The following is a 24,642-nucleotide window of genomic DNA, read 5'->3' as shown; positions in this document are numbered from 1 at the left end:
TCGATGTCGAAGTAAAGGAGCAATTTAAATGTAGTGGTGAGGGTAGTTCACCTGCGATGGACGAACCAAGGTCTAACGCTCACCTGGCTCCCACGGAGGCGCTGGTCTGGTCTGGGTTGCTGTGGCCTCTTCAAGCGTGATGCGGCGCAGAATTCGGACCACCGATTGAATAGGACTTGTCTGGCCCGTAGGAATATCCTTCTGCAGATGAGAAAGGGGATTAACTGTCTGCTGAATAGTGTGCTTGCTCCCCCCTTTTCCCCTTCGTTCTTCTCTGACTACCTCCAAAACCCCCCGGTTTAAGCTCACCTTATGGTTTGGAAGGATGAACTCTCCATCCTGCTTCTGGTGCAGGGGTGCGCGTTCGTCCAGTTACTTCACTGGTTTTCAGAATGGCGCTGGCAAATCCACTTGACTTTTCTGAGTGATACGCCGTAAGTATGAAGATGCAAAAGTTCAAGTTTGAGCCTCCTTTTAAGTTGTTTTTCCTAACCTGTGATCTGTCCTTTATTTCAGGTGCAGAACAAAGGTGATGCGTTGAGGGGTTAAATTGCCGGTGGTAAAATCAGGTGAGTTAGTGATGAGGGCGACCCCTCTAAATGTCTTTATAATTCCCCAGTAATGTCTTTTGTCCTTTCCCCATAGGGGCCGGGGTGCGGTACCTGCCAAAGATGCGGCGCCGACCTGAGATGTGGAAAAGTCGGTAAGTAATATGGCTGAAAATTCGGCTTTCCTCTTGTGTTCCCTTGCTCACCTTTTGTCTCTCCTTCTCTCCCCTAGGTGCAGAGATGTGGCGACCGGTGCTGAGAGCCGCGATGGAGCCGGGCGGCGTCTCGGGAACAGGTGAGTGAAGCGCGGCGCTGCAGCGAGCACCGCGGTGCTTTTAAATGGAAGTCTTCCTTCAGGAATGCTGGCGTGAGGATTCCGGATGCAGGTAAGAAGGTTGAATAAGTTCTTGGTTTTCACCTTTCTCTTCTCTTCTTTCCTTACAGGTGTTCCAGGTTCGAGGCGGGCGTGGCTGGAGTCCAGGTGCAGGAGCAGACACGGTGAGCGTTCAGCTGCTGGGATGCAGAACAACGCGAAGCACGTGTGGCTGTCCAGGCGTGGCTTAAATAGCCTTGGAAGAAGTTCCAGGTGAGTATTCTTCCACAGCCCCACCCAAGTAACAAAATAGTTCCTTCAGAAAAATAGTCCCTCTTAAGCCTCATTTGGCTTGGTTCTTCATGCAGCATGGTCTGCATCAGGTGAGTGTGCAGCATGGTCTGCTTCAGGTAAGTGCACCAAACACTTCCCCTTATGAGCCTGGTGCTATGGCGCCAGGAGTGATGGCCAACATGAGCCTGGCGCCAACGGCGCCAGAACAGAGTCCAAAGAGCCCCTATAAAGGGCCGCTGGGCTTTTACCGGGGGGCGTGATGCCTGCTCCCGGGGGTGCTGGGCCTGGCCTGGTGCTCCGGGGGTAGGCATCATGACACAAGGCTAAAGAAGAGAGTTAGAGTGTTGTGAAGCTAGATGATGCGGTACCGGAGCATACACTGGATAAGGTCTCAATAATGAGGAAGTTTAGGATAGATTACGGAAACACATTTCGGTCTGGGTAATCACATAGTTGTAAAGATGTCAAATTGATTAAAGCTTCCACAACAATATCCTGTTGGAGACTCACATTCTGTCAAATTAAGAGAGTAGCATACATTTTGAGGTGTCTCATTCGTAGTGGAGACCTTGTCATTAAGACTTACATTCTATTAAGTAGTCAACCTCTTATTCTTATTGTAACTTACATTTCATGGTTAAGGGTAATAGTCCACCTAATCACCTATATATATATATGATCTACTCTCTCAGAGATATACCATCTGGTTGGTGCCTATTGCAAAAAATACTCTAAAAATGATGGGTATATGTGTAGTCACAGTGTAACTTTACATAAAGTTATATTATGTGTGTGAAAGGTAAGTGAATCCAAAGGGTGGTCTGTCTATAAGAATGCGCCAAAATAAAAATCTTCATTAAGACCCAATGGGGTCATTGCGTCCAATGTGTGAATCCAAAATAATTCTCTTTGTGCCACTCTTTTGGCCATGTCTCCTCCTCTTGGTGCTGGTCGAATTACTTCCAGTACTACTCCTAGTTGGGAGATATTGTGTCCATTTTCTTTGAAATGTCTTGCTACAGGGGATTTGATGTTGCCTGTTCTTATGTTTGACTTGTGTTCTGTCCATCTTTCTCGTACCTTGATTATGGTCTTCCCCACATAGAACTTTCCACAGGGGCATTTGAGTCCGTAGATAACATTCTTGCTTTCGCAAGTCGTGAAGTCTTTCAACCTAATTTTCTTCCCGCTGTTGGGGTGTCTTATATGGTCACCCTTGTTTAGGTTGGAGCATTGTTGGCAATTGAGACATGCATGAGTTCCTGGCTTTTGTTGTCTCAATGTGGTCTGTGTAGTTTTTCTCTGTCTTTCTGCCCTAATAAGGCTGTCCTTTAGGTTTTTTCCCCATTTGTAAACCAACATTAGCGGGTCAGGGAACAGTTTTTCAGATTAGGATCTGATTTTATAAGGTCCCAGTTCTGGTTGATTATTCTTTTCACCTGATAACTTTGGCTTGAGTATTTTAGGGTGTGGATTACTCTAGTTGTGTCCTTTTTTGGTTTTTCCTGTAGTAGATCCTCTCTTGTTGCAGTGCTTGTGCGTGCTTTGTTGACCATTTCTTTTGGAAAATCTCTTTTCATAAATCTCTCTTTCATGATTTGCTGTTCTGATTGTAATGCCCTGGGGTCTGATGTGATCTTTTTTAGGCGAAGAAATAGGCCAGATGGAAGATTATCTTTCAGGTGGAGTGGATGCAAACTTCCAAAGTGTAGGACACTGTTCACATCCGTGGGTTTTCTATAGATGTTCCTATAGAATTCTGTGTTTCTTAATTCAACTTGAACGTCCAAGAAGTGTACTCCCGGTTTTCCAATCTCAAGTGTAAAGGTAATGCCTTCCTGGCAGTTGTTGAGGTATATAAGGAATTCTTGAAGTTCTTGACTCGTACCTTGCCAAATCCCAAAGATGTTGTCAATGAACCGCTTCCAAAATTTGATTTTGTTTTTCCAGGGCTCTTTGTCCAAAAAGGAAGGGCAGGCAAGGCATGTCAATGTCTGCAGCTTCATTATTTCCAAAGAATATTGCCTGAGGTAGACCCTTCAACGTTTGGCGCTTTACCCAGATTGTATTGACATTTTCCATCATGGGTAGAAAAAAATCACCCCTGTGAAAAGGTGTAAACAACTTCCATGAGGCAAGAGATGTGCAGGCCTCATTATAAGTTTGGTGGTATTCCGGTGGTACATCCATTGGAATACCAACAAATGGAAATACTGTTACCACCACTTGGTCCGATGGATTTATAGCGAGATTATAAGTGGTGGTGGGCAGTGTCCCCATTTTTTGAAGTCCATTTAAATCCATGGTGATTTCGACACAATTACCATGGCGGTAATTCAGCGTATTTTGCTGATTTATTGGTGGTAAGGTGGTGGATTTTCCTGCAGTCTCTTGCTGGAGAAAAATCCTCTGCCTCACCTCCAAACCTGTACTACAACGGTGCGGTAATGTGGCGGTAACGCAATAACCATCACTTTAGAGATGTTTTTTACAGCAACGCTGTACTTTGTAATGAGGCCCGTGGGCACTTTGTAGCATTTTAACATCTCCATACCATTAGTGACAAACTATATATTCAGAACACTTAAATTGGCAAACGTTTCCCAAACAGTAGCACACAAATCATTAAAGAAACACCCATGGCATATTCAGAAGTGTAATGTGCTTAACACCTGTGTTGCGTTGACCCAAACCCAACCCAAAAGGAAAGAGATGAAAAAGGTGGGCTGAACTGTTTCCTGAGATGTAAGTACACGTCAATGGATTACGAACCATGTGAACTTAGAGACGTGAAGGGCCAACCTCGGTGAACACACCTCCGTGCACAGTCGGCAGCCTATCCTCTCGGCAACTAAGCATGATGCAAGTGGTCACACCAAAAGTATATACACTTCGACCTAATGTGAAAACAAGAGAAGGAAAATGAAATAAGGAGTTGAAGTAACGGAGCCAGGTGCAGATGTCATTGAAGTAGGCTTATTCTTTAAATTCAGATCAATGAAACCCACCAGCAGCGCAGCGTCCATCCATCCAGCCTGCTCTCTTCCTCTCAACTGATCAGCACTCACATTCTGGAACATTCAAACCTCCCAGACTGCACTTCGCAGGACCCAGGCGCTGAATGCCACACTACAGGGGTGAAATCTTGCAAGATGCAATGTGCGCTGTTCTTCACACAAACGAAGACTTGGCACACTAAATGTCACTCACATAGTAATGGACACGCTTAGTAAGTGGAAAGGGAGTTTCTGTGACCCAATTACCAAAATAATTTAAAAATGGCAGTCCAAAGAGTAGAGCGCATACTTTTTATTCAGGAGTAATAAAAAAGTACACTTGTTTGCGGAGAGGCAACTAAAAAGTGGTGCTGCATGTGGAGGAGCTCCAAACATAGAGAGTTTTGATCATTGGAAGGACTAAACCTGTCTAGTGTCAGACAGCAGGCGACAGATACCCGCCCTCATGAAGGTGTGAAGCAAATTCCTGCCCCAAAAAGTACATGGATGTTGTGTGTGGCCCAGTTATGTGTGGGTTCGTGCCCCTTTAAGAGAAAGTGTCAGGACATCGTCATGACGCTCCTCTAATTACAAGGGCTCTGCTGGCACGTAGAGATCAGTGCAGCAGAGCCCTAGGAAGTGGCAACTCCTGTCTGTGTCTTCTTTGTATCCTGGTAGCTGCGTGATTGCGGCCTGTACCCGCACCCTGGCCCCGACCCCCAGCTTCAAGGTATCATGTCCGGTGACCCGGGCCAAGCAGGGAGCCCCCTGCAGATTCCCTGCTACGTGGCCTCAGCACCAGTACCGAGTCAGGTGACACCGACGCTTTGTGTGGGCCGCCCCGGTGACCGCAGGTGGGCCACCACCCTGGCGACGTGGAGCCTTTGTGGAGGAGGCGGAAGAAGCCACGTGGGCGAAAGCGGCGCTGGCCACTGCAGATAGCCCAGGGCCTGTGTTGCTCCTGGTGCCCGAGGTGGCGAGTGGCCGCACAACGGAACAAACTGCAGCTGCGGCGTTGGCCGCGTGGAGGTGCGGCCGCTGAACAAAGGTAGTGGCCGGAGCCTGGAGGGCCCGGGCCCACAGCAGTGAAGGCACGGAGGACTACAACTGGTCCTTGCACGCACGCAAGTTCATACAAGGGCCCCGGTGAGGGGTCCGCAGAGGCGGTGGGCCCATAGTGACCTGGGCCCACAGCAGAAAAAAAAATGTTAGGCCCCGGCCTGTGGAGTGGCCGGATAGGAGGGGGCGTGGCTTCCACAGCACCGAGGCCCCAAGGCGGCCCCAAGGCTGCCCCAAACAACAAGGGACAAAGGAGGGGCGTGGCCTATACCACCGGGCCACAGCAGTGAAAGAAAAGGACCAGCTGAGCCCACACGAAGCCGGGTGGCCTGGCCCTGCAGCACCGGGCCGCGGCAGCAGAAAAAAAAAAGAGGAGTGCAACAGTGGGCCTGCCACTACCTAAACAAGGAAGGGAGGCCCATAGACAGTCGGACAATCCCTCGGGGATGCTGCAGCCCCCAGGTGGGTCAGCATACTGATTCGGAGGGACTAAGGGACTCTGAACCTTGGCAAGGCAGTGGCAAGAAATTCCCATCACCGACAAGACCCTTGAAGGGTAGCAGCTCACCACGGAGTGCTTGTGCGCCCTTTGTGATGTCCAACAGTGTTCAGCCCACTCAGGGGCGCATCACCAGTGAGTGCAAGCGGCAACATGTCCAGTCACCATCATGGGGATGAGGAGAATGAGGTGGTGTGTAGACAAGGTGATGTATATCGAGAGACAAAGCTAATATGCAGATGCTAGAGATTTAAAAACCTTTAGGAGTCAGGAGGGGGAAGGACCAGTCACAGTTAAAAAGATAGAAATCAATTTTAATAGTCAGTTATAAAGATTAAAACACATAATTAAATTTGTGGTCCACAGTTTAGTACTTAACATCCAATATAAAACAGGGGGTACGTAACAGGCTAGAATACCAAGTTAAAACAAATTCACAGAAAAAACATACACAATTGGTACTGGTAAATCAAATAATAGTGTACCAAGTTCACATAGAATTAAATGTATCTTCGATTTAGGTCTCTGTTTTTAGTCCAGAGAATTGTCTCAACATGTTTCTGTTCTCAAAACAAGGGTGTAGAACATTCATCAGGAGAAAGTAGTTATTACGATATAACCTAATTCTTATTAGATTGTGATTGATATCAGCAATTGTCTCATAGCATCTTATATGGTGCTGGTGGGGGCTCTCTACTTCCGTCAGTCAGTAGGTATAGGAGGATGAATCAGTCCTGTAGACTGTCCCATCCGGTGTCTGGTCATGGAAGGGTAGCGATAGAGACTTCCGCTTCTCAAAGTATGAAAGATCGGGATGGCAGTAATACGGAAGTGGATCCCTGGCTCGTCGCAGTGAATGAGCGACAGTTGCGTGCAGTGTCACGAATGATTCAGCAGAGCTCCGTGTGGACGACTGCTAGCGCTGGGGACTTGATGCATTAGGAGTAGAGATCAGTGCAGCTGAGCCCCAGGAGTGGCTCTACCAGGAGTGGCAACTCGTGTCTGTGTCTTCTTTGTATCCTGGTAGATGTGTGATTGCAGCCTGTTCCCGCAGCCCCGGCCTGGGTGACCCCAGGACCAAGACTGCCCAAGCTGGGGTAACCCCCAGCTCCAAGGTATCCTGCCCAGTGACCCGGCCCAAGCAGGGAGCGTCCTGCAGATTTCCTGCTGCTTGTCTGCAGCACCAGTACCGATTCGGGTGACCCCGACGCTTTGTGTGGCCCCCCCGGTGACTGGAGGCGGGCCCCCACAATGAGCTTCTACTTCATATTTCTTACAAGATATATTTTGTGTTATATTTTCTGAATGCGTAAACAAAAAACAACAAAGTTATATTTTTAAAAAGTGCCAATTCAAAAAGGCATTGGAGATTTGTACCCAGTTCCCACGGTGCTGCTCGCCTCAAAATCCTCCAAACCTCTTCATAAGTAACGCCTCATGCAGAGGCGTAGAAAGGGTAGGGCCTGAGTAGGCAAGGCCGTCTTTAAATGCCCACTCAGCTGCGCAATGTGGCCATTTACAGATGTTAATTACTTAATATCACTGCGTTGCGCCCAATTACATTAGCTTAACATGTACATGTCTGGGTACTTGTCACCACACCCTCATTCACTCAGCTTGCACAAAACCTTTTGATAAGGCCATGTGACTTCCATCTAGCGGCACTCCATGGAGAGAGCCTACCAGCAATGGGAAACGGGACGTACATCAACCAGTGGTCCGACTTCTGTCTAGCGGTACACCATGGAGAGAGCCTATCAGCGATGGGAAAATGGATGTCCATCAACCAGTGGTCCGACTTCCGTCTAGCAGTACACCATGGAGAGAGCCTACCAGCGATGATGGGAAACCGGACGCACATCAACCAGTGGTCTGACTTCCGTCTAGGGGCACACCATAGAGAGAGCCTACCAGCGATGATGGGAAACCAGACGCACATCAACCAGTGGTCTGACTTCCGTCTAGCGGCACACCATGGAAAGAGCCTATCAGCGATGGGAAAACGGGCATCCATCAACCAGTGCTCCGACTTCCGTCTAGCGGTACACCATGGAGAGAGCCTATCAGCGATGAGAAAATGGACGTCCATCAACCAGTGGTCCGACTTCCGTCTAGCGGTACACCATGGAGAGAGCCTACCAGCGATGATGGGAAACCGGACGCACATCAACCAGTGGTCTGACTTCCGTCTAGCGGTACACCATGGAGAGAGCCTATCAGCGATGGGAAAACGGATGTCCATCAACCAGTGGTCCGACTTCCGTCTAGCGGTACACCATGGAGAGAGCCTACCAGCGATGGGAAACCGGACGTACATCAACCAGTTGTCCGACTTCCGTCTAGCGGTACACCATGGAGAGAGCCTACCAGCGATGGGAAACCGGACGTACATCAACCAGTGGTCCGACTTCCGTCTAGCGGTACACCAAGGAGAGAGCCTACCAGCGATGATGGGAAACCGGACGCACATCAACCAGTGGTCTGACTTCCGTCTAGCGGTACACCATGGAGAGAGCCTATCAGCGATGGGAAAACGGAGGTCCATCAACCAGCGGTCCGACTTCCGTCTAGCGGTACTCCATGGAGAGAGCCTATCAGCGATGGGAAAACGGACGTCCATCAACCTGTGGTCCGACTTCCGTCTAGTGGTACACCATGGAGAGAGCCTACCAGCGATGATGGGAAACCGGACGCACATCAACCAGTGGTCACTGGAGACAAAGGGTCCTTTATTAGGGTACATCACATTTTGGCCAATTTTATAAATGTAGTTGTACAGCTTCTTTTTTCATAAGTGAACATATCCATTCCCTGAACATAAGCCCTCTGACAGTGGAAGTGAATGTAGGCCTGGAATCATTTAACAAAACACTTTTCAGCATTAAAAACAAAATTATTCATTAGTTTTCTAAATGTAAATAAAGATTATAAGGGCATGTGGCACCTGCAAGAGTATTGATAACGCATAGTCTTATTCATTGCAGAAGACCCGGAACTTTTCTCGAGAAAGTAGGGAACAAGGTTCAATGGTGTGTGCGGATAATATGAGCAAGGGAACAACAACACCGATGTTTGAAACCTCCTGATTATAAGAGCTAGCTGCACAGAGCTTCTCCTCTAACTTTGCCAATGTTTAATAGCATTTCTGCTCTTCCATGTGAAATTGGATAAATCGAGAGTCCCATAAGGAACATTGTAATGGTTTCTATTCCTTTGTACTTAGTGATATCTTTAGCCGATACTGCATTCCACAAAGATCCCGTTTCAAAGACCATTTGCTCATTCTTTGGGAATTGTTCTCGAGCCCGTGTGTTGTTTTGATCTTATAAACAGCACTTCTTCTGTAAACCAGCCACTGCGCCTCTGCAAAGAATGCAACAGTTCACTTAACAGTGGGACTGTTGCATTTGTGTGTGGAGCCTTGCATTTGCAGGCGAAATTCAAGTCCTATGTTCCTCGCCGGACCATGCAGTTTGCTGAAGCCTATTCCCATTTGCTTCTGCTTTCTCTCCTCCTCTCTCCTGCTAATCTCCTGGCTGAATTTGAAACTGCACTGGTTACCTGGCTAACCTCTGATCTCGGGCCCAAGGCCCCTCCCCGCCAATTGCACACCTGCACTGCCCCCCTGGCAACTCTTGCACTCTGGGACTGTTTTCTGTATCCCTACAGCCCTTACTAGCACTTGACCCCTGTAATGTCTGCACTTATCCTTGCACGTACCACCAGCTGGCCACACTTTATGTATTGTCTTATTTATTTCACTGTCATCCCATGTACTGCACTGCCCTCTTCCCTTTCCCCCAAAACTTTTCCCCTTCCCCCCTCCCCTGCACTTGCGCGATCTTAATTTCACCTGGCCCAGTAGGATTGTTGTCTGTCCTCCCTCTGTTTCCCCTCCTTTGCCTCGTCGCGCCTTTTACCACTTTTCAGACTGATCCGAGTCGGTGGCTGGTCTTTCTCAGTAGCGGCTGCCTGCTGGTGGAATTCTCTTCCTGTTGCCCTCTGGATGGAGGCTGACTGCTTGCCCTTCAGGCACTCTTTAAAGACCTATCTTTTTTTAAGTTTTCTTGTTCCACCGTCCTGTTCAGGGTAGCGCCAAGTTTCTTCCGGCTTTCGTAGCGCTTTACAAAGTTTTGATAAGATAAGATGCCCAATTGACTAATTTAACGTGATCACATAGTGTTTACCTTTGAGGTCCTCTTTACTAGTTAGGTGGATATATTTAAAATAATTACTGAATGTAGTTATTACCCTTACCATATGCCATGATTCTTAAAATCTGCTTCATTAAGAAATATCCATAATGGTGGTCGTGGGAACGCATGCAGATCTCCAGAAATTATGCATTATTTCTGAAAACCCACACACTTTATTTTTCAAATTTTTAAAAACCTTTTCCACCCTCATTTTCATTATATAAATTGATTGTACACAGTAATAATCCATATTTCTACTGCATGATATTTTTAAATGTTCAAAAGTGTCATTTCTGACCATTTTTGTGCATTACCTGGCAAAGGTGCGGACAAGGTGGGCATCAGAGATACCCACTTTTCCTCCGCCTTAGATCGCCCACATCAAAACCCTTTTTTGCAGCATTGTAGGGAAGTGTGTGTGCATGCCTTCAGTAACAGAGGTTAAAATTGTAGGAAACAAACAAAGTATTTGACCTCGCAATAGATTGGTCATTACTGTATATGGCATTAATATGCAATACAACATGCAAGACCATAGTGAGGCAGAGGTAAAAACAGTCTTTACAAATGCTACCTGTTATTACAGTTACTGCTGTACTGCTGTGCTACTTTTGAAACAGTTTCATTTATGATTTAGGATACACCTGTTACATTATGCTTTTAGTAATAACCCCTAAAAATTGAACTACATTTCAGTGAAGTAATTGTGCTGTCTTGCGCTAGGTTTTCAGTTATTAGAACTGCCTTTGGTTATTAACATGATCTCTTTTAAGACAGACAATTTAGGTGCCTGTAAGTAAAAGGAACTACATCTTCCCTGAGTTATGGCATTATTAGCCATCTTGGCTTCCTCTGTGTAAGGTTGCGTGACTCCTGCCACGCACACTTCTCAATCGGGTTTCCAGTCTACTGCAAACATTCAGAAGATATCAGCCATTCCGCTCAGCAGCAGTTTGAGAAGTCCTCTGGTTTCCCAAAGCATTCCAGAACCCCTCAGCTACCTATCTAGAATTTCAGAGGACCTTCCGTTTCTACCCAGGATCCAACAACCCATGCAGCAAGAACATTAAACAAGCATTGTGTTGGGGTAGACAGTTTAGGTCCAAACACTGGAAAGTGGTTAAAACTACGTAAATCGTACTAGGCTATGGTGTTTCTGGGTTAGATGCAATGTTGCAACTAAATATGTGTTCAATGTAGTAAGAAGAATTGAAGTGAGTGTTACTTTGTGTTTTATATTTTAGAGTCAGAGTAGGCAGTAACATGAGTAGCAGCAGCATTGTGCAATGTACAATTTGTAGCACTGAGAAGTATGTAGTGGGGAGCTTTATGCATGCAAGAGCAGAGTTAATTGAATGGGAAACTAACATGTGAGAATCCAACAATGGTTTAGATTGCAGACACATTTAGGGGAATATGGGGTTCATTGTGGGAGACATCGCAGTATGCAGGTTTTACCTACTTGGAAGTCTTAGTGGGCCGCAGAGTCTCTGGATTCACAGGGATGGTTTTTGCTTGATTTGGATCGCAGAATGAACTATGTCACAAAAGGGGGTAGGAAGCGAACTGCATATGGGCAGTTGTGATAACATCACAAAGGGCTGAAGGCAAGAGCAGAATAGAAAGCCATTTGATAAATTGTTATGGCCGGGTTCGGTTCTTATATGGAAAGTGTAATTTCCCTGGGAGCACGAAGGCTTGTTTTTGGATGGCCATTAAGATCTGGTTATATGGAGGGTTACATTGAGATCAGATGGTTAATTGGCTTTCAGGGAAATTAGTAGAATGTATGCTGAGGGCTGTGTGACCTGTGACTGAGATGGCAGTCACAAATAGGGCTACGTGAAAGAATGCAAGGAAAATGGTTTGGGACGTCTTGGGCATCTGGGAGGATAAGCATTTGTACTGCTGCTTCAAAGGCATGCTTATTTATTTCTCTCCCTCCCTATGCCTTAAAATGTTTATGGAAAGCCTTGCACAATCACCATTTGGGTTAATGGGTTTCTGTCACATGGTTGATTGATTGATATTTTATTTCTATCGCGCTCGTACACAAGTGTTTCAGAGCGCGACAAGGCAAGGGAGGTGAACAGGGAAGAACAAAAGAGTGATCTTACTAGGCCCAGTGACATTGAGAACGGGCAAGTGCATGGGAGAGGGGGGAGGGGAAAAGTGCATGGAAGGGGGGAGAAGTGGAAAGTGCGAAGCAGAGGAGAAACAGATAAATAACAATAAATAAATAATAAAGGCAACAAACAGTGGTAATGCAGCCAGTAATTTGCAAATGCTAGGTTTAAGGCAGCAGACAGGGTAGGTCTGATAAGTGCAGGAAGAAAAAGGGGGGCTCTATGGGTACAGATACAGACCCCAGTGCAAGGGGTGGCCTGGAGGCAGTGCGGGAGGGTGGCAGTGTGAGCAGGTACCTGGGCCCGAATGACAGAGGGGGGCCAGGTGCATGGTGCCAAGAGATAACAGATCAGCAGGGGAGAGGGGAAGCGAGGGCAGAAGAAAAGAGGAATGTCTTGAGGTGCATCTGGAACCAGAGATGGTTCTCCTCAAGTTTTAGCGTAGCAGGGAGGCTGTCCCAGAGGGAGGCCCAGCCGAAGACAAAGATCTACCCCCAGCTCGTTTCTTTGAAAAACGACTGACCCTGAGGGAGTTGGAGGTAGAGGAGCGAAGAGCTTGAGAGGGGAGGTATTTGCGGAGGGATAGAATGGTCTGAATAATAAACAGAGTTGTTCATGAAAGATAAATGTATTATGTGGAATACGTCATAACCGACTATTAAAGAAGATCACATGCTAAAGTGGTTGTAGTATGTGACTGTATCTGTTTTAACGTGCTTGGGATGGATGAAGGAGTTTGGTTATATCAGAAAGAATGTTGGGTGTGAGTGGGAGAATGCTTGGAGTAAAAGTTCCAGTAACAGGCAGTTGGAGAGCCTGGGTAATGGGAGCCAATGGCTCATGCTCTGTCACCTTAATGTAACTTAAGATGACTGGAATAAAGTAACTCACAGGAATTTACTTCTATGTGTCTGCGGATCCTACTCCATTTCACTGGCGACAAGCTGGTCTTTTTGGGAGGCCAGGGGAAGAACCTGTGTGGCAAGATATGATGATTAAGGTCACCAGTCTGCTGGGGAAGGTGCAGAAGAGAAAGAAGAGGAGCCAGCGCCGCCACAAGTAAGTCCCATCAACCAGGAAAACAGTTCAGGAGGAATGGGGAGAAGTCCCAGGGTTGTTTATGTTGAAGACCCAGGGAACAAAAACAGTTCAGAAGGAAAGGGGCGAAGTCCCAGAGTTGTTTCTGTTGAAGACCAAGGGCGAAGAAAACTCCAGAAGGAAAAGGTAGAAATCCAAGGGTGATGCATGTTGAAGACCATGGCAATGAAAAGTGCATTGAGTATCCATAGAAGAGCCAGGGCCAAGAAATACTCATGCTGTGCTCTGCAACGAGAAAGAAGGGGGAGCATGCCTCCATTTAGTGCCATAGCTAGGGGCTGGACAAGCAAGGAGTGTCAACCGTAGAAGTAACAAATGGCAGATGAAGCTGCGTCCTGCACAAAGAGTAAAGAGTGCTAACCAGGGTTGTAGCGAAGTGCACTCTGGTGTCTTAAAAAGGTCTGCAGACCATGCGCCCTATGTATGGGTGTAAGGCAGAAGCCAGGCACCTCAGTTGACAGTTTGAAGCAAGAGCTCCATAGTGGCCGGAGGCAAATGCATTTGTGATGACATAATGACAGATGGTGAGAGGATGGCAATCGGTGGAATGTCAATCCCTGTGATGGGTGTGCCTCCTGGTGAGCGCTCATTAGATAATGTTCTCCAGTGTTGTTTAAACTGAAAGAGGTATCCGCGTTCAATCAGGTAACATACCAGAGGAGAACAATGGTGCGCCCAAGACGCGTATTAAGCTTATGTCTTTTGTGATACGAAGACATGCAACAGAGTTTGCTTGATATTGTGTATGCAGCATCCAAGTGTTTGCTTGGGTAGAATAAAGAACCCAACAGTTTGGGAGCGACGTTTGTCTCTTGTCACACTATCCAGAAATGGAGGGGTGCAACAAATGTCGGCAATGTTATTGTGTTTCAGTTCACGACTGTGGATGTCATTGATGCAGGTGGATATCTATGAATCACTGACGTGGGCAGACATTGTGGATCTGACACGGAAGTGTTTTTCGTCTCCGGTGAGGTCAGACATGAGGAAGGCAGAAGACCAGATGTGAAAAACTGACATTTTGTTGAGTTCCTGGTGTTGATAGGTATTTTACTCATCGGTAGTTGCATGAAGTTTCTCTGAGCTTCGGTGAGTTAAGAAGTTGTAATATGTTGTTGTTTTATAATTGAAGAGGACTTGAAGCATAATAGCGGGATATTGCGTTTCAACAACAAGGACCTTTACACATTCCCAGGATGAAAAATCCCATAGTGGGCTATTTAGAGTTTGGTTTAACCTTTTTGAGTAATTTCAGGTTTATAGCTGTGTATATCTATGGTTTCCTGGATTGAGGTAAAGTGCGAATTGTCATTATGTGAGCATTGTAGCTAACTGGAGAGGATATTCGTTTTGAGAGTGTGTGCTAGTTTAACCTGTTAGAGGAATTTCAGGTTAGGAGCTGTGTTCAGCTTTGGACTTTTAGACCCATGATAACATGTAAGTTGAGCGTATTTTTTGTATGGGGAGAGTGCCAAAATAACCTCTTTGAGGAATTTCAGCTTTAGAGCAAATTCAGCTTAGAGCGCTGCACACCTAAAGACTTTTAGCAAAACATTTATCTCAATGTGAATAGCATCATCTGTTTGTGAGAGTATACAATATCTACTGAGAATGTTGTTTGTGTGATCTGTTTATCCAGAAGTGTTTTATCACGGTGTTCGAGGGAAGTGTTTGTCTGCACCGAGCGTGTGAGTGTAGCATGGTGTTGTCTGTTGTATCTTTAGGGTGTGGATCTGCAATGAAATGTGGTGGGGTATCTGCTCAAGCAGCACAGCTCATTAAAATGTGTTTTTGTTTGGGTGTCTATACTCAGAAGTACTTGAGGTAGTCACATGAAAGGGGTTGATGGGAAGATCAGCCCTAGTAGGAAGGTGGGTGCTCCCTCAGTGATATTCAGAGTTCCTCCTCTCATTAAAAAAAGGTGGATTATGCAACGTGTTGGATGAGTGAGTTGATGTTTTGCCACAAGCTTTGTTCAATTTCTCGCCCTTACGGCCAGCCCTGTACAACACATCCTGCATCCGTGTGCCCCTGAAGCCTGCTAAGCCTGATACCTCCACAGCTGCCAACTCCCCTCTATCTGGCTCTCCCATCACACCCTTAGCTACCCACCCAGCCATCTATGCATTCCCTTCCCTGCACAGAAACCGTATAATGGCTGCCTAACAATGCTGCGTGCCCATACATTACCAACTCACTGCCACTCTCACCCAAGTGGCACGTCCCCAAGAAATCGCCTACTCGGTCTGTGCACCCAAACATCAGCAACCAAATATAACCATGCTAGCCTGAGAACACCTACAATATGCAAATACTATCTCGCTGATATAAGCTCACTCACTCCTGCATTACCCGATCCCGCCACAACCTCACGCATCATTCATCCTCCTGACTGCCAAGCACCATGGCACACCACATGGACTTGCCACTCGCCTAGCTGTAAACTAAAAACCCTTCCAACTGCACACCTACAACTCACTGTGCCTCTACCTCCCTTCACGGCATCAGTATACAGAGAGCCCACCCACTCCAATAGCTGCTCTTCCACAGTCACCCCCCCCACACTCACCTAAAAAGAATGATCTCCCATCCTAGACTAAGGAAAGAGTACATCACACTTATGAACCCAGGCAGCCCCACATTCTCATTCGCTGATATCTCCAGCCAACTACCTTGTGCTGCACCTGCCTTAGCCACTCCGTCCATACCACCTAAAAACGACCTGAGTCTCATCAAATCCATTCATCAAACCACCACCTTCTCTGATCACGTCATTAGATCACCATTGTATCAGATCACCTCTCCTGCTTGCCATCCATGCACAAATGCAACTGTAGACACGAAATCTGATATACCAGCCCTGTATTCTGCTGACCTCAAGCCCACTGCCTATGACCTGACACCAAACCTGGTGAATACAATTGCTGCCCCATCTCTCCTGCAGGTTACTCCTGTAAATCCTATGCACTCTAAGGCTGAAACTAACCGGTCACCTGTTGGGCCGAACCCTAGCATCAATACATCCTCCCACTCCGAATCCACGTTAAGCACAGCTCACACAGCCAGCCCCCCTGCCACTACCACCCTTGGTGCAACTAGCAGCCTCCCCAAGCATCCTACCAAACCTCTTGCATCATTCCAATGTGCCATCATTAATGCCTGTTTGCTCCCAGGACATGCTCTGGAAATCTGTGACCTTCTCACTGCACACAATCAGGACCTTTTAGCCATCTCTGAAACCTGGCTACATGAAGCCTCTGGCCCCACCATCTCCTTAGCCGTACCCCTAGGCTACATTTACCATCAGGACTGCCTACAAGCCAAAGGTGGCGGAGTTACCCTCATAGCCAAGGAATCCCTTCCTCTAATACAGGTCACCAACTCCTACGAAGGTAAAAGTGACGTTTTATCCCTCAAACCTACCACCTCCCCTAACTGCACCATCACAATACACATTGTTTACCGCCCCACGGCCCAAAGGCTGACTTCCATGATAACCTCCTACATCTCCTTTCCGACAAACTAAACATCTTCTCTAAATCCATTCTACTAGGAGACCTGAACCTCGGATTCAATGACCCGGAGGATTCACAAGCTAAATCTCTCGCCAAAGCTTTAGACAACTTGGGGTTCAGACAATCGATCACAAACCCCACCCACTCAAAGCCCACTCTAAAGGCTCATCCTGGACTAGGTAGCCGACCACAATTGCTCCCTATCCATCAGCTCCAATGCACCCTACCTGTGGAAAGACCACATGTCATCCACTTTTCCCTCCCCATGCCTACAAAACAAAAACCTCTCACCACTTCCCTTCTGCACGCTTTAGCTCGGAGCTCATGGAAACTACCCAAAGAAAGGCTACTGCCCTATTTAGAAACTCCTGCTTTCCGACCTCCACAATTCAAACTGATCTATACAACTCTGCACTAAAGAATGCAGTCAATGCCATAGCCCCACTGTCAGGCAGGAAAGCGAAAATGCCAGACATGCAAACGCCTGGTTCAGCCTAGTACTACTGGAACTCCGCTCCATGAAACGCACCGCCCTCTCCACCTTGCAAATTAACCCACTTGAATCCACTCAACGAGAATTCAACAAGATAGCCGCCCAATACAAAAAGGCAATCATATCAGCCAAATCTGCCTCTTTCAACACTAGGACTGCCAATGCAAAATCTGGAACTAAAGAGATCTTTGCCATCTTCGGGGAACTACAATCACCAGCTCCCACCACGCAGGTCATCTCTAAAGATGAATTGCGGTGCTCTAACATCCAAACCGCCATGCTCAACAATCTTGATCTACTGCAGAGCAGAATCCTATCCAACCAGTATGCACTGTCCTCACCCTCAGCTACACCCACCACTAACCCCTCTGTCCAGGACCTCCCCCTTTTCTCCTTCAAAGATGTCACTGAATGCAAAGTCCTCACCGTCCTGAAAACTTCAAACCATCGAATTGCAAAGGTGATGACTGCCCAGCCATGATCATCAAAGACTGTGCTGTCACACTGGGCCTGTAGACTGGTCCCCCCTAGCCTTAAGGAAGCCTGGGTATGACCACTTCTAAAAAAAGCCTTCACTTGGGCCGGCCTCCCCCAACAACTACAAGCCCATAACTACAGTGCCCTTCCTTTTAAAAAATCCTCATCAAAGCAGCCTACACTCAGGTTCAACACTTCCTTAAAACCAAACACAACCTGGACTACGTCAAACCGGCTTTCACCCTAGTCACAGCACAGATTCTGCTCTGCCTGACTTAAAAAAATAACCTGATGAGATAAAGGATGCAGGCAAGCCTGCCTATTCCTCCTCTTGGACTTATCAGCTGCATTTGACCTAGTGGACCACAACATTCTGTGTCGTCACCTCACCTCCTCAGACTACTTCTCACCCAATGCCAAAGCGTGGGTCACCTCATGAAAGGAAGTGCCATGAGAGTGTTCTCAGATCAGGCCTGTGCAGTTCCTGCCAGCATCCACTGTGGAGTCCCTCAGGGATCCTGTATGTCTCCCACTCTCTACGACACTTTCACTAAGCCTCTATTTGACATCTTAGACTCCATTGGCATAGTGTACACTAACTATGCTGATGCCTCCCAAGTCATCCTCCCACTCTCCAGTAAATAAGAAAATGACGTTTAGACCCTCCACACAGCCTACTCCACTATTCAGGCCTGGATGGCAGCCTCAATATCTGCCTCAGTGGCGATAAGACTGAAATCCTAGTACGTTCCCAGGAAACCCTAAATAAACTCACAAGCCAATACACCACTTTCACAAATGACAACATACAGATCTCTGTCTCCCCCTCGGTCAAAACCTTAGGAGTCTACCTTGATGCCACCCTCTCCATGTCACGTCAAGTCAGCTCTATCGCCTCCTTAGCGGCCTACTACACTAAAATGATTAACGCAGCCAAACCATTTTTAACCACAGAGAACTGCCTCTCCATTGCCAGAGCTATAAAAGGTTCAAGACTGGATTACTGCAACATCCTCTTTGCTGGCACTGCATCTAAAAACCTAATGAAACTCCAACTAATCCAAAACAACTCACTTTGAGCTGCTCTCAACATTCCCAAAAGAGAACACATCTCTGTCACCAGACGCGAAGCCCACTGGCTCCCCATCAAACAACACGTCCTATTTAAAACCCTTGCCATCACTCACAAGTGCATCACTCACACCCTCCCCACCTCTCCTCGAAAGTAGTGAGAATGGGCTCTTCCAGACACATTAGAATACCATACTCCCACCGACTCCTAATCCCCAGAGTCAAACGAGCCAAAGCTGGTGGTGCCAGCTTCCCTTTCATTGCTGCCAGACAATGGAATTCCCTGACACTCACCCTCAAAAAACGAACCCTCCCACCCTGCATTCTGCAAAGCACCCAAAACCTGACTGTTTAACTAACCTCTGCACCCCCGCTTTGTGCCTTACTCTTGCGTACTCATGTTCCCTGTAACCAAATTAGCTGTGTACACTTCATATGTTATGTCATGTATCACTGTAACTAGTTCCTGTAACACTGTAACCAATTCACCTACCGGTGTTGTATCTTTATGCTCATTGTATGAGCCACTGTAACTAAGGAGCCTACTTACCGCTGTAACTAGTTTTACTAAAAGTGATTATTTAATCAAGTAACTTGCTATGAGAAGGTTACATCATAATTACCTAATTACCATATGTTTACTTGTGCAATCATGATCAGCCATTACATACAATGCAGTAAAGCTAACAAGGAACAGAATAATTTTTTGAATGACTGATCACAGGCATTGAGTGCACAGGTGTGAGGGGTCACCCTTTCATTTCTGATTGTGCAGGAGGATAGAGATTGGAAGGTGATTGAAATTCTGGAGTTTGTTTCATTAGACACAAGGTTGATCAAATAGAGCAATCAAGTCTCGATAACAGGGTCCATTGGCGTTTGCATCCCACGCACACAGAAATCACCCGTCTGCAATGTGCAAATTCCAACATTGCAAAAACACCTGATACCACACAACCTCGATGCAGTCCCATGCAGTTTTCAGGGGATAAACACAAGATTCAATATCAGTGGCGGTGCACCACTCAGTGTTATTCTGGCAAGTAATAAAGACATCACCAACAGGCCCCACCCAGAGATAATACATCACACTGACAAATCACGCATTACCTGGCCACCAGGCCTTACAAAAGAAATCCCATTGGTTTCATCCCAGCTCCGATGGATGCTCCTTTTTGTCACTTAACTTTAAGGAACCCCTCATTTTATTTTTGTTGTTTTTACTGGTACTGATCCAATCTGGTAAAAAATGATAGCACACAATTCAATTATAGGCCATTTTAGGGATTAACAGTTTAAATAAAAAAGAATGTGGCAAACTTGCAGAGAGGTTCTAACACATCTCCCAAGGCAGATCCCTTTTTTTCAAAGCTCCTGTGTTTTCCCTACCCAACCGCTGGCTATGAAGGGCACAAAAGTGACTGTGCACTTTGCGCCATCTTGTTGCATTCACTGCCTGCTCTAGAGGACAGTACTGTAGACAATGCAATATGTTGACTTTTGCTAAACCTTGTGCACGAGCTGTATGTTGTGCATCAAGCGCATGCAGTGAGTGGAGAGGTGCAGCCAGTTACCTTATAGACATATCAACAATGAGGAAGAAAATGAACTAAATGTGTGTAAGGGGACTCGCAGAGATGCAGGGTATCATATCAAAGCAAATGAAGCATTGTGTGTCAGGTAACATCATATATGTCGATGAAATGTACAGTAGAGCTATATCCCACAAACCATATTCCTTTCTCTAGCTATTCATATCGTATTGTAATTGTAATTTGTATAGCGCCTTTGACCATTGGTATGGTCCAAATGCGCTGTCGGTAGTACACCCCCGGGGGACAGAAGTCCAGGTATGGGAAATTCATCAGAGAGGTTTAGAATGTGTGTGTGAATTTTAGCCAATACAAAGGTAGGTAGGGTTGGCCCTGTCCCTGCTAGCCACCCATGTCGAGCTGGCATGTTGATGGGTGCTGAGGGGTAGTGTGGAGACTCTGCAAGAGCAGGAGTTGCACAACGTAAGACAAAAGCACTGGGTTATACTGTGATCTTTGTTGTCAGAAAAAACGTCAGCATGCAACTCAACACATGTAAACATACTAGTCTGTTTAAAAGGGGAATTTCAGTATTTAAAACACATTTTTGATATGTATCTGCTTTTATTTATTTATTTCCAGAAAATACCAACAGGTCCGACTCAACCCATCATCTTTTCCCAGATAAATACATTTAGTGCCATTTAATTTTTTATTGATGACAACATCATCAGAGTGCATATAAACTGTATCTTATTTTTGCTATTGTAATTATAGTATTAGCTTTATTATGCAGCAAATTGTTAACCAGCAAGATCTATTAACCAGCAAATCTCCTTTCCAGTAACAGAGCTGTTCTGATTAAAAAACGAATCAGGGAATAGAGTTTCCAAGAGGAGTAGCTGATTGTCTGGATGGTAGAGTGCCAGTAAATGGAGTAAGGTGGCCCATCTCTCTGTCACCTACACAGCCGACATTCAGTTTCCCATCATATTTGTCTATCCAGTATCATTGACTTTCAATTATGCCAGAGAAAACCTTTTACTATACTATCAAAATGTTAAAAAAATTATCCACAACATAAGAAGACATCATGTGAATAAAAATGTAGGACATGCCTTTAAACATAGATTTGGAGAACAAAATATACAAGAAGTACTTGTGATGCATATGATTGAAAGTGTACGTAATCATCCATAGCAATTTAAAATGGGTACCTATGTTACGCTGTAGAGAAAAGCTACATGGAAATCTGCATACTCCATTTGCTTAATGTAAGTATACCAAGTATGCAAATAGATATCATATCCCTTAAATTAGTATTATGCAGAACCATGGTACATTTGGCGATATATCAATACATAAAATCGATTCTAAGTGAGACTAAGGTCCTAATTCACAGAACGTTTTCCAATAGCATAAAATCCTTCTATAAATCAGGCTCTAATTAAAATGCTATTTAAATGATATTTTAATATAAAGCATCCTCACACTGCATTCAGCATAAAAGATCACATATATATTGTGAAGAGAAAACAGTATCGAATTAATACCATGAAGCAAAAACATGGAATTTGGTTGCCAAATGAAAAACACACCTCCCAAGTTAATGTTACACATACAAGTGCCACAGTGCAAACAGAAAATCAAAAGCAACACAAGAAAAAACAATGATACCTGATGCAAATTGCAAACAAACATCAGCACTCGCCATCATAAGTTAAAATATGTAAGTTTGAAAGTTTTACATTTACAAATATTAAAGAAATAATGGCAAAACGTAACATTAGAAAAGGTACATATAGGTATATGAAAAGTAATGTTCAAGACATAGTAGACCAAACAGTTATTGTTTAAAATAAGTTATGTATCTGTAAAAGCAAAGCACACATACACATGTGGCATGACACATAATAGTAAACTGTTAATCAAACATGGGTTTATAATGGATCCATGCTACTTTCAAGCAGTGATACTTTGTGGAAGAAAAAAAAATGAAACAGATATTGTGCATGCCTAAACTGTGGCGGATTATGTTTTCCAAAGAATAGTAGGAAAGGCCAAAATCATGAACTAACTGAAAGACAGAAAGACCTACACAGATAATGAGCCAGAAGATGTGACATGTGCCATACAGGTAGCTATAAAAAGGCAACATGACTTAAATGATGAATCAAACATTTAAAATAAATTGTGAATACATCCTATAAAACAAAAAAAAAGCAAAATGGGCATCTTTCACAGTATAGATCAATATTATATGCACCAACATAAAGGATTAACAGGCCATACCTGTTTCGCTGCACTACTGACAGTGTAATTGGGCATTGCATCACTTTAGAATGTTCTCTACTCATAAAACACTTGTATAAGACTTATGGAAAATCTATATTGCTAAATCACTAGCTGACATTTTAGAAACATAACAAATCACTATGGCACAAGAAATTATAGATTACATTAAAGTGATTACTCAAGACATCAAAAACCATTTCCTCGCAGGTGAGCAAGAAGAAACTTCACAGTCAACATCAGATCTAACAATAGACATGTATAAATTCAAAGTACAAAAAGCATTTGCAAATACAACTTCAAAGGTTACAGAGACTAAAGACAAATTTATGAAATTGTACACGCATGTTTTACACACAACAATGTTATTACATTTGTGTAGACAAAAACAATACCTTAGTAACAAAATGTGACTTGGACTCATCATGTATCTATTCCTTGATGGATAAAAATCCAGTGATAAAATCTAAGCATATCTCATTACTGTCCTGCATATTAGACAAATACAAACTAACAATATGACCGAAGCAAAAAACATGATCCTGAATCCATTCACACAAGATCTTTTAAATCTTATTGTATATGAAAACATAACCATACAATTAGTACACCTATTCTAATTCTAAACTCTTGTGCAACATTAAACAAAGCCTGGCATAAGACCAGGCAATGAGTTTGTAAAAACATTAAATGGGAAAGTTTCTCATCTGTCTTTCAACTTGCATGAGAATATCCAAGCGTTGGGAGTTACCCCTGTAATAGAAGAAACATTAGTAGTGGTAGCACATGGAGGTCCAACTAAAAGCTAAAATATTTGTCAGAAACCTATAGATGTACAACACGGTGTAAAACAAAATAATCTAAACTATAATTACATAGATATATAAGCTCATATAAACCCCCTTATAGATGAAGAAACACCTAAATAGAGAGATGCCGTTGCAAAAATCTTATTAACAGTCAACTATACATTTATATTAGAAGTACACTATTTATCCTCTGCTTATTGATGAGGCATTGGGTCACCTCATAGAGCTGTACCGAATTCAACAAGGAACATTGTGGAGCATCTGTAATACTTGTAAAAACAATGCTATTGCAGATTAGATGACAGGCAAGTACAAAGAACCACTCTCTATCATGAAAGATGCCTGTATCCTGCAGATCCACCATTTTGAATAAATCCCTAACAGCTTTTTTTACCTCTTATATGAAAGTAAAATACAGCATTAAGCTATTGAGTGCAACACCCATTAAAAATAGACAAAAGCCACAGAAACATGGTAGCTTCCTCACTAGAAATTGAGCAAAAACACTTCCTCTTTTTTTGTCAGGGGGCTGGGGTGTTTGAGGAAATAGACATATGTAATCACAAAGATTTTACATCACCAGCTACCCGCCTTCTCCACATGAAGGTTGTATACTAGTGCTATTAAGTGCTTGCCAAGTTGTCACACAGCTATATGTATTCACGTGGGCAGGGTGTCAAAAAACGCAAGACATATTTCATTCAACATAACATATAACAAATCATAAAAATGTGCACAGTTAAAACGCTGTACATGAAACGCCCCATGCTTTGTTGTAATAGATACATGGCTATCAATGATCACAAATGTTACTAACACCACATCACTATTGACTGGAAATAGCAGTTATTGGTTTTCTTGCAACAACAGATGTTTGTTTAAATCGATGTATATGTCTCTTTTGCTATAAGTAGTGCTGTTTCATGTACAGAGGTTTATCACCACCAGTAACAATTCACATGTACCTCTGTAGTATTACACACATTGAATTAGTTGGAATGTAAACATGTTGCACAAATGCTACATATGTTCCTCAAGAGAGGGTCCTTCAACAAGACATGTGACATGATGCACATCCTCACTGTACTGTGAGTGACATATTTGACCTATGATCTTGCATGTGATTCTGGTTATCCTCGGCTCCCATGGCTGATGACACCTGTGCTCGATCCAGGAGGTGGCCTACAAAGAGACACACGTCTGGACCAGGTTCTGCATTAAGTGTACATTTGGCCTGGTGAAGGAAAGTTTCCTGGGCCTGGACCGTCCTGGACGGGCCCTGATTTACAGGCCAGAGGAGGTAGCTCAGATATCTCTAGCTTGT

This window comes from Ambystoma mexicanum, chromosome 5p (genome assembly GCF_040938575.1).
Source record: "Ambystoma mexicanum isolate Mex_15411 chromosome 5p, UKY_AmexF1_1, whole genome shotgun sequence".
Classification (NCBI taxonomy): domain Eukaryota; kingdom Metazoa; phylum Chordata; class Amphibia; order Caudata; family Ambystomatidae; genus Ambystoma; species Ambystoma mexicanum.
Note: the sequence above shows the minus strand (reverse complement) of the source record.